A 15,610-nucleotide genomic window follows, 5' to 3' on the forward strand; every position below is an offset into this window, starting at 1 on the left:
ATGATGAGTTATTTTTTTATATTAAGTATATATTTTTTTTACTTATACGTTTTTTTGTTGTAATTATTTTGTGAATGCCGTGTTTACCTGTAATTGGGACACATACAAACGTTAACTTAAGATTTGAATTGTATAGCTTTAAAATTATATGTACTGTTGGTATACCTATTTCAAAAAAAAAAATACAAAGTCTGATTGTACTATGATTGTAACATAGACCATAGAAGATTATCCCATTGTGTCGGCCGTCATGACATGGATTATGGTGTTTATGTAACAGCTTATGGCGAAATCGGAATAGGTAGAAATTGAAAATAATTATCGTGGAAACAACTTTCCATTTTATGGGGATATTCTACCAGTGGGCTGTCAAATTGTTGTTTATGGGTTAATGTTTATGTTGACGTTTTATGTACCGTTTGGGCAAAGCATAAACATATTTTTTATCAACTGGTTATGAAATATGTTGAGGTTTTTATGTGCAGTTTGGACAAAACATCATCATCTCCCTAGCATCATCCCATTTTTCACGGGGTCCGCTTACCTAACCTGAAGATTTGACAGGTCCGGTTGTCTACAGAAGCGACTGCCTGTCTGACTTTCCAACCCACGAAGGGAAGTTTGGACAAAACATCATCATCTCCCTAGCATCATCCTGTTTTTCACAGGGACCGCTTACCTAACCTGAAGATTTGACAGGTCCGGTTGTCTACAGAAGCGACTGCCTGTCTGACCTTCCAACCCGCGAAGGGAAGTTTGGACAGAACATAAACAAACTTAATTGTTAGCAACTGGATATGAGTTACATTTGCTACAATAAAGGCTTAGTTATAGTTGAGGAAAAAAGAACAAATTTAAAAGTAAATACTTATAATAAAAAAGGGATTGTTATTGTGAATGTTAGTGTTATAAGTAGGTATTGTTTGTAGTTACTTAAGGAGAAAAGCCTTTGCCCTGCAGTGGGATGGTGTAGGCTAATGATGAATAAGGAAATAGGAAAGAATATAATTTTTAGGTACTGGGAAATATTCCTTTTCGTCACATTTGTTATTTTAGTTCGATATTTAAAATGTAAGTAGTAAAAATATAAGTGCAGTAACTGTCAGTACTATTCACAGACGGACGACAGGAGTCCTAGTACGGCTTTGAAATAGACTACTTTGGGCGCCATCACACTCGCGTCAGACAGAGTACTGCGGGGCGAAAGGCAAGAGGAAAACCACTGCTCTATTTTTCCCTAAAAAAGTAGCATGAAGAATTTAATGCTACACCGACAAGAGCGTGGCTCTTAAATTAGTGATGATGATATTTTACCTCCATAAAGCTCAACCAAACATAATATATTTTTGAGCCTGTTCGCGTCAGACAGAGTACTGCGGGGCGGAAGGCAAGCCCTCTTGCCTTGTTGGTTTCCCTAACCACTGCCCTATTTTTCCCTAAAAATTAGCATGGAGAATGCTACGACGACAAGAGCGTGGCTCTTAAAACTTGTGATGATTTAAAATGTAAATTACTGGTCATGAAACTTTCTTTAAGAGGTTAAACGTGACGTCATAATGGCACGATAACATCGCCCCTGTCACAATCACAAACCAAAATATTTTACCTTTTTTGCTTTTAATTTATACGTTTAACGACTGCAGATTGTGAAGCACCGATTTTGAACCTTACAATAATTTTGAGAGGATCGTGTAGTTGTCACGTACGATGAAAGACAATGGATGGACGTTGTGTGAACAGCACGTTCGTACGATACAAGTCATTTTATTATAGTTCTCAGTACAATGGCATAACGTGTCTGGATACGGGAATGTCGGTTTCTACTCATTGAATGCGGCATTGAAGAAATTCCATCTTTTTCTTAAATGTCGCGCTGAGTGGAATAGCGGATTTGGCAGGGTATTGACCGGTCTAGTTTTATCTCAGTCATTTCTCGTGCGGGTCGATGACTGGCCTCATCAACCTTGGTGTCAGGGTTACTATTGAGCCGCCCCCCTGTCATGGCTTATGTAATGACTACATACTTAAGTAAATACTTTGTTCTTAAAAGAGATTGAACTTTTTATTCTTGTTGAGCGTTGGGCTCACGATCCAGAGGTCCCGGGTTCGAATCCCGGTGGAGACATATCACAAAAACCACTTTGTGATCCCTAGTTTGGTTAGGACATTACAGGCTGATCACCTGATTGTCCAAAAAGTAAGATGATACGTGCTTTGGAAGGCACGTTAAGCCGTTGGTACCGGTTACTACTTACTGATGTAAGCAATCGTTACATGACCCATGCCAGGAGCCTTTGGCGGCTCGATAATAAACCTGACATCAGGGTTGATGAGGTTGGTAATCCACCTCACAACCCACACTATAGAAGAAGAAGAATGTGCAAAACAACGGCCAGTGTTATTAACATCTTTGATGAAGCAGACTTTATGTTTTTATCATTATCTTTACCGAAAAAGTTTATTTTACAAATACATTGTTTTACAAATGAAAATGATTTATGATTTTTTCTTTGTGTAATTTCATTCATCATCATTTCATTTCATTGTCGAAATCACTTTGTGAGACTGTCCTTTGTTTGGTAAGGGCTTTTCAGGCTTGAATCACCTGATTGTCCGAAAAAAGTAAGATGATTCCGTGCTTCGGAAGGCACGTTAAGCCGTTGGTCCCGGCTATTAGCCGTAAAAACACCTCCACCAACCCGCAGTGGAGCAGCGTGGTGGAGTAGGCTCCATACCCCCTCCGGTTGATTGAGGGGAGGCCTGTGCCCAGCAGTGGGACGTATATAGGCAGTTTATGTTATGTTATGTTAATTTCATTAACTCCTAACCAAACTAGGGATTTACCGAGAACCGAGGACCACGGAGGCGGTATAGTTTTTGTTTAAGTTGTAGATAATTGATTTGAGACAGATAGGAGTAATTAATAACAACAAATGTCACGCTATAGTCGCGCTACGACTGAGAATAAAATTAAGAAAGGAAATCAACGTAATTAGTAATCCGATAGCGTTTCGCTTAACTTCCTAAAAGAAAGCTAACCTTTCGTTCCGTCCGCAGGTAATTTTATTCAGTAATTACGTTCTTTATGGACAAATAGTTCACAAAATGGCTGATAATGGTTTGAGGTAGAACAGTGTATAAAGCGAAGGCTGGTTGGTGGTAGGGCTGGCAGAGGAAGACCTAAAAGGACGTACATTGACCAAATTGGAGATGTCCTTAGAAAATGTTCAATAAGATCTACTCTGAACCGGCGTGTATGTATGAAACGATTGATGAATGTGGAGGGAGCAAGAGAAGTATGTCAGGATCGAAGCAAATGGAATTCCATAGTCTCTGCTTACCCCGGTGGGAAATAGGCGTGTGTTTATGTATGTATGTATGTATGGTTTGAGGTTATTGTCATTTGTGAGACTGATTTTGAAAGCAATGTAAACTTGGAAGTAACAATTACGGTTAATAAATTGTGAAACAAATAAAATTAAATTGTCAAAAACATTTTCTCCCAATTAATTTTCTATCTCCCAACACTTACGTATTTTCTCCAACACCTTTTTAACCCGTCGTCGTGGACCCGAAGACACAAGTGCCACATTTTACACTACAAAATACCAGTTTAAAAACACTTGGAAGTAATGTTCTAAGTTAACGACAAGTGTTGAGAGAATTGTGATGTGAACTAACCTAAGTTGTTGAAAGATAAACTTTGGAGATTGACGTTTCCTGACCAGACTTCCTTAGGTGTATTTTTGGAGTGAGGATTAGGAGGTATGTTTGTCCAGTGGGTGTTTATGAACTTGTTGATATTATGTCAGTTGGTTTTTCTGGTGTTGGAAGTGTTCAAAACAAATTCAAAAATATCTTTATTCAGTAACATAGTTACACTTTGAATCGTCATTTTTTACATAATGAACGTTTGATCCGCCTAAAACTGCTGCAGCTTCTCACAACCATCCGGGGAAAAGAAGCTGCAAAAAGACCTCGGAACATGGTCTTTGTGTTTTTTTTTTAATTTGAATAACAACGTCCTTGGGGGCCGTCATGTGATTTTTTTTGGCATTTTTAACCCCCCCCCCCTGGTGATACATGGTGAGGTCCAAGACTACCCCCCCCCCTATCCTATATCACGTGTATTTTTTAGTTTCTACCAAAATAATTGTACGAAACACCGCTTTTCGGTCCAGTACCGCGCGTTTGCTGAAAAAATAAATACTTATTACTACACCCCCCCCCTTATGATATTTCGTGATTTTTTCATGTACCCCTCCCACCTCTCGAGCCTCGCATGATTAAAGGACGGCCCCTTGTCACGTTACACTTACAACTGGTTAACAGGATACGCTTCTCATTCATTCTCAATTGCAATGTTTGTAGAAAGAATTTCACCCGTTGATTCATTCGACATTCGGCGAATCATCAATGACCGACTTAGCTTCATTTGATATGTAAACTGACCTCACATCCGACATCGCACGTTTATAATAAGTACCTACTTATTTACACCTATTTAAATGTTGGTTAACTTTAGGCATAGAATAACGAATAATACAACTTATAGAACGGCAACTATCTGTTATCTATTGATGGTGTGTAAAGATGGAAACATGATGGTTGCAACGCATACCTTGGGCTGCGATGCGTACGAATGAGTCCATATTAAAAGAGCTCAAGATCACGACGCGGCTCTCCTCAATATGCCGGAATCGTGCCCTAAGCTTCTTCGGACATATTATGCGGTTTCCGAAGCACAGTCTGGAGAAGCATCATTGTTGGGCAAATGGATGGCAAACGTGCGCGAGGAAGGGCGCCTACGAGGTGGTCTGACATCGTGAAGAAGACGGTGGGCGGCAGCATACAGAGGGCGGTCCACGCAGCATATAGCCGTACCGAGTTGAAAACCATAACCTGTGGTCATGATCCTCAGCAGTGAGGGAACGACGAAGGAGAAAAGATGGACATATCAAGTGAATTAGCTTCGGCTATCGAGTCTCGTTCAAAGAGGCGATATCAATATTATTTATGTAAATGTCGTCGTGTAAGATGTTGATTTATGTATTTAGGCGCTTATATCGTTATGATGCGCGAGATTCCTTTCACCTTGTTTTATTAGCATTCGGTCGTCACGCGCATTATCTAAGTATGCTTTAAATATTTTTAATGCGTCTTTAGTGTTTTTGCACCAGTTAAATACTTAATGTAGTCACTTTGTTTTGTAAAGAATAACTAAAGATTTGCAAAAAATCAGCCTTCTTTCGTGTGGGTTGTGAGGTGGATTACCGACCTCATCAACCCTGGTGTCAGAGTTATTATTTACCCACCAAAGACCTGACAAGCCTTATGTACTGACATCATATTTACATCAGTAAGTAGGAGCCGGGACCAAGGTCATAACGTGCCTTCCGAAGCACGGATCTTACTTTCGGACAATCGAGTGGATCAGCCAGAAAACCATGGCTCACAAAGTGAGTTTTGTTATGTGTCCACATGATTCGAACCCGGGACCTCCGGATTGTGAGCCCAACGCTCAACCACTGGACCAGGGAGGCCGAAAAAAACAGAGTAAGTAATTAATGATAGATAGGATATGATGAATCGGCCTATATTCGATACATCACTATGCTAATTAATGTAAGATCTAACTCGAACCGCTTGAAGTTATTGTAAGTACTTAAAACTTTATATACTTAATGTATGTAGAAATATATTTGTCACTAATTGTATAGAAAAAACAATATTGCTATTTGATGCAATTTGTTTGCATTGCGCACTTACTTACTTTTATATGCGTCAATGTCAAATAAAGGGGGAAAAAAAAGGAATAAAGGAGATAAAATGATTAGAAGAAGAAGAAGAAATGTCAAATTGCAATATTGCTTTTTTAGATGAATTGCTTCGAAGAGGCGTTTTAACCCTTTAGAACTATAGGTTCTAATTCTGTTTCATAGTATGTAAGTAATAAGTATATTGAATGTGAATGTACCTATGCATATGTATTGTAACTATATAATAACGTGCATAGACGGCAAGAGTGGTTATAACCGGCTGGTTATCGATATCTACAAGATGACCGGCGATGCACTCATTTCCTGTGTCTTGGTATGCGACTTGCGCCTGAGTGTAGTGGAGTGGGGGAAACTTTCCTTAACTACTTAAACCTTTATTTTATGACCCTAATAAATATACCGTCGTTTGAATATTAGATAGAAAATGATGAATCGGCCGAAATGGTGAATAACGTCGTTTAAACACTAGATAGAAAATAAGAATCATTTGTCCTACACATATACGAATATTGTGCAATTTTCAAAATATTACGTAGGTACATGGTGGTCGATTTGATAACCTTCTTTTCGAAGTCGGTTATTAAAAATAAAAGAAAGCTAGAAAGTATAATTTTATGACATCCACTGTAAAGTTTGACGCATCGCTTTCTGTATATTATTATACTTTTTATTATCATAATTATTATGTAAAATAATATAATTGTGCTTCAGCATATTTTATTTTTAAAATCTTATTAATTTGTTCTATTTTTTTCCACAAATTGCTTGTAATGCCGACGGGTTTTATTGCGGGTTATAAAACCGTGCTTGTAATATGCATTATTCAATTTTTATACATACGAATATACATTAATATTTTATTAGGTATAATTTAATGGAACTAGTAGACATAAATTAAATAAATAAATAAATAAAAAATATCTTATCCTTTTCATACCACTTTTTTATATGACTTATGGTAGTTTTGCCGCATATAGCGTTAACTACTTGGCCGGACAAATAGGGAAAAAAAGACAATAGGCTTGAGGGTGCTCAGTGTAGACATGCTTGCATGCAAGAGGTAAAGATTCGTAGGTACCAAAAGTAAGTAAGTAAGTACCTACTTTTTTACAATTTATTATTTTGCAAAATAAATATCTATCTATGCATGCAGAAGACAATCGCACGCATTAAGATAAGATATTTATTAAGATACTTTTTTAAAATATTTATTTATTAATAATTTATACAATTTGTCGCTTAAAATTACGAATAATTAAAACATTTAAAATTATAACACAAACACTACACACTTTTTTTTTTTTTATTTATTGATTTTTGTTTCGTTATTATTATTTTTTAAAATTTATTTTTTAAAATATTAATATATTTGCACGCATGGTGAATTATATCTAAGAATAGCGGTTGTTAATTTAAATTAATAAGTATAAGTAACTCAACACTTTTGTCATCAAGTTTATCACTAAACTAGTTACTAATTACAACACTTCATAATAAACAAAGTAATACTCGATATCTAATAGGCTAGTTTCCAACTAGTCAAATCAGTTCCTTTTTACTAAACGTCAAAACACGAAATTACTATCTGGAATTTGTATAAAATAGCACAGTGTGATATAAAAAAACATGATGAAATATCGGACTTATTATTACGTTTTTCATGATTAAAAATTCATAAATAAGTCAAATAGAAAAAAGAAAATGTTTTTCATTAGTTTTAGATGTGTCTTTAATTATTAATCAGAATTTCAAGGATAAAATGTCGGACTTATTATTACGGTTTTCGTGATTAAAATTCATAAATAAGTCAAATAGAAAAAAGAAAATGTTTTTCATTAGTTTTAGATCTGTGTTTAATTATTAATCAGAATTTCAATGATAAAATGTCGGACTTATTATTAAGGTTTTCGTGATTAAAATTCATAAATAAGTCAAATACAAAAAGAAAATGTTTTTCGTTAACTAGTTTTAGATCTGTCTTAAATTAATAATCAGAATTTCAAAATTCGGTCACGAGCATTAATATGTATACACTTTGGTACCATGTCACATTAACTTTTTGGACAAATTGAACTGTAAGTCTCACTAAATGTCAAATATGTTAAAGCGCCAGAGTCCTAAAGTGATTATCCATGATTATCCATTTTATGATTTCAATGCCAGGAGATTTAAAACTTGAAATTTAATAATTTATTATTGTAAGACTGATGAGGGTGGAAGGAGCAAAGTGTGTCAGGATCGTAGTAAGTGGTCTATGCTCTGCCTACCCCAACGGGGAATAGGCGTGTTGTATGTATGTAGGTACATACGAAAGTTATTCTTTAAGTTTAGGTTAATCTGTCCATCTCAGACAGGTACCTTATGTCAATTTGTCTACATTGCATAAAATTACAAAATTGTATTCAATTAATCATTTTGCTGCGTCATAGCAATTTTGAAACTTCCATAACTTGTTATGTAGGTGCCTAGGTATCAGCTTTTAAAATACACTATTTAAAACTATAAAATAAATTGCTTATCTTCTAAATAATGAGAAACTATAAGGATGCTATTGCACAAGTGCTAGCACACATAATCATATACCTACGTAATACTTATATTATGTTCGAAATAAACAAGATTGTTTTATAATGTATAAAATTGAATTGAATTAAACATGTTTAAAATGGGAAAGTTAATATAAATTATGATGAAACATTAATCTTAGGCGTTAGTTACGTAACGCAGAGGTGTTAGAAAGATAAATAAAAAGTAAATAAACATTACTGGAGTAGATTTTAATGTGTTTTATTTTTTAATGTGTTTTATTTTAATGTGTTTTATTTTAATGTGTTTTATTTTTTTTATTAACGTGTTTTATTTTTATTCTATTTTTTTACATTAAATTACGTCTAATTCATCTGGTTAAGTTCATTAGTGTAAATTTCTAAATCATTCATTTTAATTTATATAAATAAGGATAGAAACAAGCGAGTCATTCCCGACACAAGTCTTTTTAGTACTTAATGGGAAGACTTATTCACAATTTGTTATGTTGATTTGAAAAATAAACTATTTTTATTTATTATTATTCGGATTTTGACATTTCTAATTGACAAGATATCAGAATCCAGGTTTAGATGGTACGGCCGTGTAATGAGAAGAACAAAGGCAAATTCTTCAGACGATAATAACAATAACAAAAAATACGATAATTGATAGAGGGTAGAATTTATAAATAATATCAATAAACATCATATCCATTAAGCTTTTAAATGGCGATAGAAAAAAATGTTAAAAGCAATGGATATGGATATAGGTACAGTCATGAGCAATATAATGTACCCACTTTAGGACTCTGTCGCACTAACATATTTGACATTTAGTGAGACTTACAGTTCAATTTGTCAAAAAAGTTAATGTGACACGGTACCAAAGTGTATACATATTAATGCTCGTGACCATACAACCATAATCATAAACAACAGTATGTAAACTTAGGAAAGATGCCGTTAAGGGCTCCCTAGCATTTATCCTGTATGCTTGCCTCATCTGATGCTACGTCAGGTCCGACTTTTTACAGAAGTGACTGCTATTTAACCTTTTCCTATACCAAAAGGGATAATCGGTCTAATTACATGTTAGGTCACATCTCATACATGCCATCAATACTTATGATAAAGCCAAATAGAATTACGATAAAGAGCCGTTTACTAATTCAGGTATTCATTTTCAAGACCAACACATTACGAACGTCAAAGTATCGACGATGAACATAAATAACACATTGAAATAACTTTCATACTCAATAAAGCCCGGCTCATTTCTTACCCACTTAAAGTTATTACTAATTTATGCGTTAATATCGAAATAGGAGCTCTAAATTGTGCTCTAAGTAAGGCGTTTAATGGTCACATGATTCAATAGCTTCCCATAAAGCAAACCACAAATCTCTCTTAATAGAATACATTAATTTTGATGCCTTTTCTAATGACGAAATTTTGAATAGAGAAAAGTTTTGCGGCAAAGTGGTAAGCCACAATAGAAAAGACGAATAATTTGACAATTGTTTTGCTTGCTTACCAGCAAAAAGCAAAATAGTATCACATCAAGTAAAGTTTTTTGGCGTATTCGAGAGTTTTTAGCTGGATAGCCTATAAGGTAATCCGTATATTGGTCACTCAAACGTAATTTAACCACGGTACATAATATAAATAAATATTATTGCTACTAAATATGCTGTAATGTCGTTGATGAATTTAGGTCAAAGAATTGCTTTCTAACAAAAAATGCTGCTATCAACATTCCAAGAATTTATGTTTTGATTGATATATTTTGTTGACTGATAATCTATGATGTCAACAAGTGGATACGTCTCAGCGTTTATCTCTTGAGAACAAACTGAAGATTTATGAGAAGGCGATATGCCTTCGTGTGATGTTGTGATAACGTCTCTTATGTATAGCCAAGTATAAAACCGTTCACAAAGAATACATTTTCACGTGACATAGCGTGATGGTCTACTTTACTTTCATATGATCAGTTTTTTGCTAGGACAGCTGTTGAATCCTATTCGTCGTTGCAGTTTCTCTTCGCTTTATTGGAACTTAATTCATTAATAATCATTTGTGTTCTTATAATATTGTGTTTAAAGTCAAATTTTACCTTTTCAATGATTGAAGATTACTGGTCCTTTAAAATCGAAGTTCTCCGAAAGATAATTTTACAACTTTCAGTCCAGTGAAAGTATCCTCGGCGTTTCTTCTTTTTTTACAGTCTGATGCACAATCCACAAACGAAAACACTTCACAGGATCACAATCAGATTATTGAAGAAGACACAAGATTTTGTTGCGTGCAGAAATGACATCACCGGCACCAATCGTCGATTTATCGGTTACGAAATTTTCGGAAATATTGAGAGTTGTCACGATAACCGCGTTTTTGTTGGATGCGCGAGAAGGCGCGCGTCCGGCCGGCAGCGATGCGCGCGAGTCAGTGAGCGGGGGCTGCGCGCGCGCCGGCGGACATTGTGCTTGTATTTGGAATGCAATCTCCCTCGCTCTCTCAGGCACGCAGACGTTTTCTCCTATTCACCAGTTCGTCTCGTTTCCTCGCCGTTATGAATGGTTGTGGTTATGCTATGCAGTTGCGCCCAATAACTTCCAATAAAAGCGTTTGGGATTTTATGTCCCTTTTTTGCTGGTCCCTTAGTCCACTGTTTGCTTTTGACCTTTAGTCGGTTGTTTTCCGTCGAAAAAAAAACTATTCAATAGCACTGTTATTGGTTTCTGTTTACTGATTGCTTTTTTATTTGTAGCTTTTTGCTATAACAACATCATCATCGATCGGTACGTTTGTAACGGAAATGTCGTGATAAGAAAATTCATGTTAAAATCGAGTCACGTTCTTCTGTTGTACCGTTACGGAATCTTGATATCGGTATCATAGTTTGTGAGCATCATTAAGATTGTTGAGAGAATCTACTTACACAGTGATGCGAGCGTTAACACGCTAATGACGGTAATGGGATGATAGTAATCGGCCACATGTGTGAACAAACAAACAGACGAGCAGGAAGTTGCACATGTTGAGCCCAGAACAGAACAGGAACGAATCAACACAATGCACTCATTTACTCCAAGCAAAATTAACTTCAAAGATAAACAAAGCAAACCAAAATTACTGCTAAACATGTAAGTACAAGAACGTAATCATTGTTTAGGAAATGTTCACGAGCAAAAAGTTTATGGAAACAGTTCCAAAGCAAAAACAAAAAATGATATTTATGACTGCATTTTTAATGGCCGACATCACGTCGCAAACGAATCGATATTTAGAAATGTGAAAAACAAACACATTTTAAACAATAGTACAATGTGCAGCTTTAACACATTGCTTCAAAACATCAACTGTTGAGGTGTCGCATTCTTCGTGATTCGTGTTCATGACGTCGAATAGAAGATGCTGACAACAAAAATGTCCGTATCAAGTTGCAGAAATATTCGGACACATTATACCTACGGTTTTTTGTCTGCAGCCTGCATACCGGATTTCAGCCGCAGGCAAAACTTGATATTGGCTACGTTTGGTTTGATGTGAAGGTCATGCTTGAGAGAAACTCAACACGACACGAACGCATGGAGTGGAAAAAAAAACTTGAAACGAAAAAGGAAAAGTGGGCAGATTTTAAAAAAGTATTTGGCTTCCCACAATGAGTCACTCAAGAACTTTTTCTGTTTATAAACATATTGAAGCGTTATAGAGTCTGGTTAAACGTATATTAAAAATGGAAACCTCACACCAGCATACTCGTTTGATTGATGCTAGCACCTGTGGCCTAGAAACTAAATGTTTTTTCAAACCACAATTACTATTCAAAATAAATCGAATATAACATCGATTAACTTCCTAAAGCATCATCTACATTGCAATCACAGACGAAGAAGTAGCACAAACACGAACGAGCATAGTTTAATTTATTTCCCTACAGACATGATAGCCCATTGAATACAATAGTTACCACAGCGGATGTTCAATCGACATTGTTACTGCGAGTTTTTGCTTACGATCCAGTTGGTAATATAGACAACGCTATTGCAAATCAAGTTGTCTATTTTGACGGACGATATTAGTTTTTTACTACCACTAATAACTAGTTAAACACTCAAGGACAAGTAGGAAATAGATAAGAAGTATCAGGAGTTAAAAAAACAGTCAGTAGAAAAAAGCCTTTAATGATAGTTACAGTCATACACACCACAACAGATTTTTCTTTCCCTTATCAGTCTTACCACAGGTAACATGAAGCATAGTGCTTATAATTTTGAGCATGAAAATGTCAATCAGGAACATGATACTCTTGCATTCAAGAGCGGAACATCTGTTCATCATATTAATTTTAAGTCACAAAAAATTAGTACATTGTTTTTGTCATTCTGCTCATGCTATTACTTATGTATGATCTATGAACGAAAAAAAAGATATTCTGTGAGTCATTTATTGAAACAAGTATCGGATGTCCTCGAATATTTGACCAGCTTGGCACTGTAGAATTTGACACCGTGCGTTAGCGTTTACTTATGAAAATTTGTGTGCAGCTACTGCATCGTGCATGTCTAGTCACCGTCGTATGTCAGTTTGCTGTCACTCGTCATGGAAGGTATTTCTGATGTTTCATCATCGTCGTCTTGTTTGTTACAGTAATGTTACAGGGCACTACCGTTATCGCTTTGCACCTTTTGTAAACTGTGTGTACAAGTACCTATATTTGATTTTGCTTATGCATTGTGTGGCTTTTTTTGTTAAACCAATGTTTATGAAAAGTAGACCTTTTATAACTCAATCTTTGATTCGATGGCTGCTAACATGTTTTAGAATAGAAATTGGATTAGGTATGTAACTATATTTTGTAATTAAATTCTGCCTTGTAGTAGGTCATTTTTTTATATCTCTATTACTTGCTTAACATATATTATTTTCTACTAATTTCTCTGGCTACAATGTCGTGAGAAACTAACATTTACTTAGTTAATAATGTTAAATTATGTAGTAAAGCGTGGAGAGACTGCAAAACCTACAGTTTAATAGGCGAAAACTAGGCTAAAAGCTGCGGGCTGGGCTGGATCTCAACTTGTTATGAGGTTGGCTAAACATTCTACAATTTCTAAAATATGCCTCCGGAAAGATCTGAACTAGAAATTGAGAACAAGTGGATTCTTGGAACTAATATAAACTGACAACGGTTTTGCATTAAGGTGTGTTGATTAACATGGTTGATATGATAAGATACCTAAATGTACTATAATATATATTATTATGATTAATTATAAAATGGCTTCGTGTTTAGAATAGAATAGAAATAGTTTGTTTGACTTTGTTTGAAGTTGGTTTTCTAGTTTGACCCATGATTTTGATTCGATGGTCAATAAACTTGGTTTAACTTCTATTTGAAAGGTCGTTATGAACCTAAAGAATACTACAATGAATCATACAGTCACTTTAAAGAGTAGTCACTTCAGTTACACAACTATCATTAGTGATTACCATTGCATTAACAACCAAAAGCGTAATTTGGCAATAACAAATCTTACGGTTGCATCTTGGAATATTATCCAACTGATAATCGATTTTACGCATTTGTTGACGCAAGAATTATTGATTAATCGTTCGTGCTTACCTAAAAAATAACTTCTAAATCTGAAGAGACATCAGTGTAGCTGCTAATTTATACTTAACAGAAATGCTAGCCTTGAATTTCAAGGTCGATGATATTTACTCAGACATTTAGTAGAATAAAGTCGTCATGCATTGTCAAGTAAATAGGCAAAGTAAAATCAAGATGATTTTAAGTTGCACGTAATTTGTTTACAGTTGATTGAAGTTGCAACTTTTATGAATAGCACTAGTTAGCAAGGAAGACAAAATGTGCATGTTTGGTGGCCATTTACTCATACTATGCCAGATTTTATTGCATGCACGAGTATGTTTACTAAGAAGCCTGTGTTTTCTTTTACTATAAAGTTGGATCATAGTAAGTAGATTAAGTAAGTAGGTAAGAACCTTAGACTTATATTTCCATAAGTATACCCTAATCAATTGCATGTTAATGTAAATAAAACAAAAGTAAGGTGAAGAGTGAAGTTCAATTCACATACAGTTGTTGTAATTCGATATTTCAAAGGTGTTATTAACGTTTCCATATTCATAACAGAACAACAATGAAGTACTTCATAGTTCCAATATAAAATTTTATACACTATAAATCTATTAATGAACGTGGAAATTAGTATGTGTATTTGGATAGGTGATAATATTCACCTTAAGAAAATTAAGAAAAAACATGCACTTTACCTACTTGTAATATTACGGCTGCCACTTGTATTTGCTGAGGACTGTGACAGCTTATTCCAGAATGTATCAGCAAGCAATAAATAGGCGCTTATGCTTGTTCTGGCACAGAAAGACACCTAGTCTTAAGGAAGGTCTCAGAAACCGAAAACACTTCGCGTAATTCACAACAAAATCCAAAACGAAAGTGAGATCAAATCAACGTAACGGTCTGTAAACCGTCGACTTGACCCGCTTCTGAACCGTGTAATGTAGCTGAAGATTTACAAGACGGTGAACATGCGCGTGCGGCGACAATTTGTGAAGAAAACCATGGTTAAGGTAATGAGGTGGTGGAATAACGGAGTTTTGAAGGGTAACCATGTGTGAGTGTTGTGGTTCGAGAGATTAGAGATGAGAGTGATAAAAAAGACATCTTTATAGTCACGGTAATAAATTTATTTATTTATCACCCGTTGCTGTGGAGACCTTTGGCTGCTGGGGAGCAGACACCAGAATCTTTATTTCAGATTTAGGTCGCAGGCTCAGGGAAAAAACGGGTAACTCTCGCTCCGGTTCGTTCTTGGAGCAAAGGTTGGCCATTGCTATTCAGCGCGGCAATGCGGCGAGCGTTATGGGCACCTTTGCACCGGGAACAGTCAGGGGCGGGTTACTTATGGACTAAGTTTTCTTTAATAATTTTATTGTTAAATTGTATATGCGACAAATTGTATAATTATATATAATAGATTGTTTATTTTATTTATTTATTTTATTTATTTATAAATAAACACAACATAACAAAAGCTCACGACTGGGTACACCAATTGGGGTAGTCAGAGGTACATCCAACGCAAGATGAACTAAGCACCCATACCTCACCGAGCTTTCTGTTATACCAACAAAATTAAAATAAATAAAATTCATGTAATCAAAAACAAAAACAACAATGAAATGGGATCGATGTTGTTTATCGTAATAAATTGGTGACGAAATTATTCAAAATACGTAGTCTAAGAAATC

At 35.3% G+C, this 15,610-nt stretch overlaps 1 protein-coding gene across 4 annotated transcripts in view; it reads right to left on the minus strand.

The window, feature by feature from the left end:
- The window catches only part of LOC126371436 (uncharacterized), a 116,352-nt gene that overhangs the window by 36,064 nt on the left and 64,678 nt on the right, over nucleotides 1-15,610 (minus strand). Inside the window, exon 1 of one of the 4 annotated variants that reach the window (XM_050016724.1) lies at nucleotides 10,425-10,757. The exons of the other annotated variants lie outside the window; for them this stretch is intronic. The gene's annotated coding sequence lies outside the window, so the exon portion shown is untranslated. Of the gene's footprint in view, nucleotides 1-10,424; nucleotides 10,758-15,610 lie in introns of those variants that run through there. 4 annotated transcript variants of the gene reach the window in all.

Source organism: Pectinophora gossypiella, chromosome 12 (genome assembly GCF_024362695.1).
Source record: "Pectinophora gossypiella chromosome 12, ilPecGoss1.1, whole genome shotgun sequence".
Lineage (NCBI taxonomy): Eukaryota > Metazoa > Arthropoda > Insecta > Lepidoptera > Gelechiidae > Pectinophora > Pectinophora gossypiella.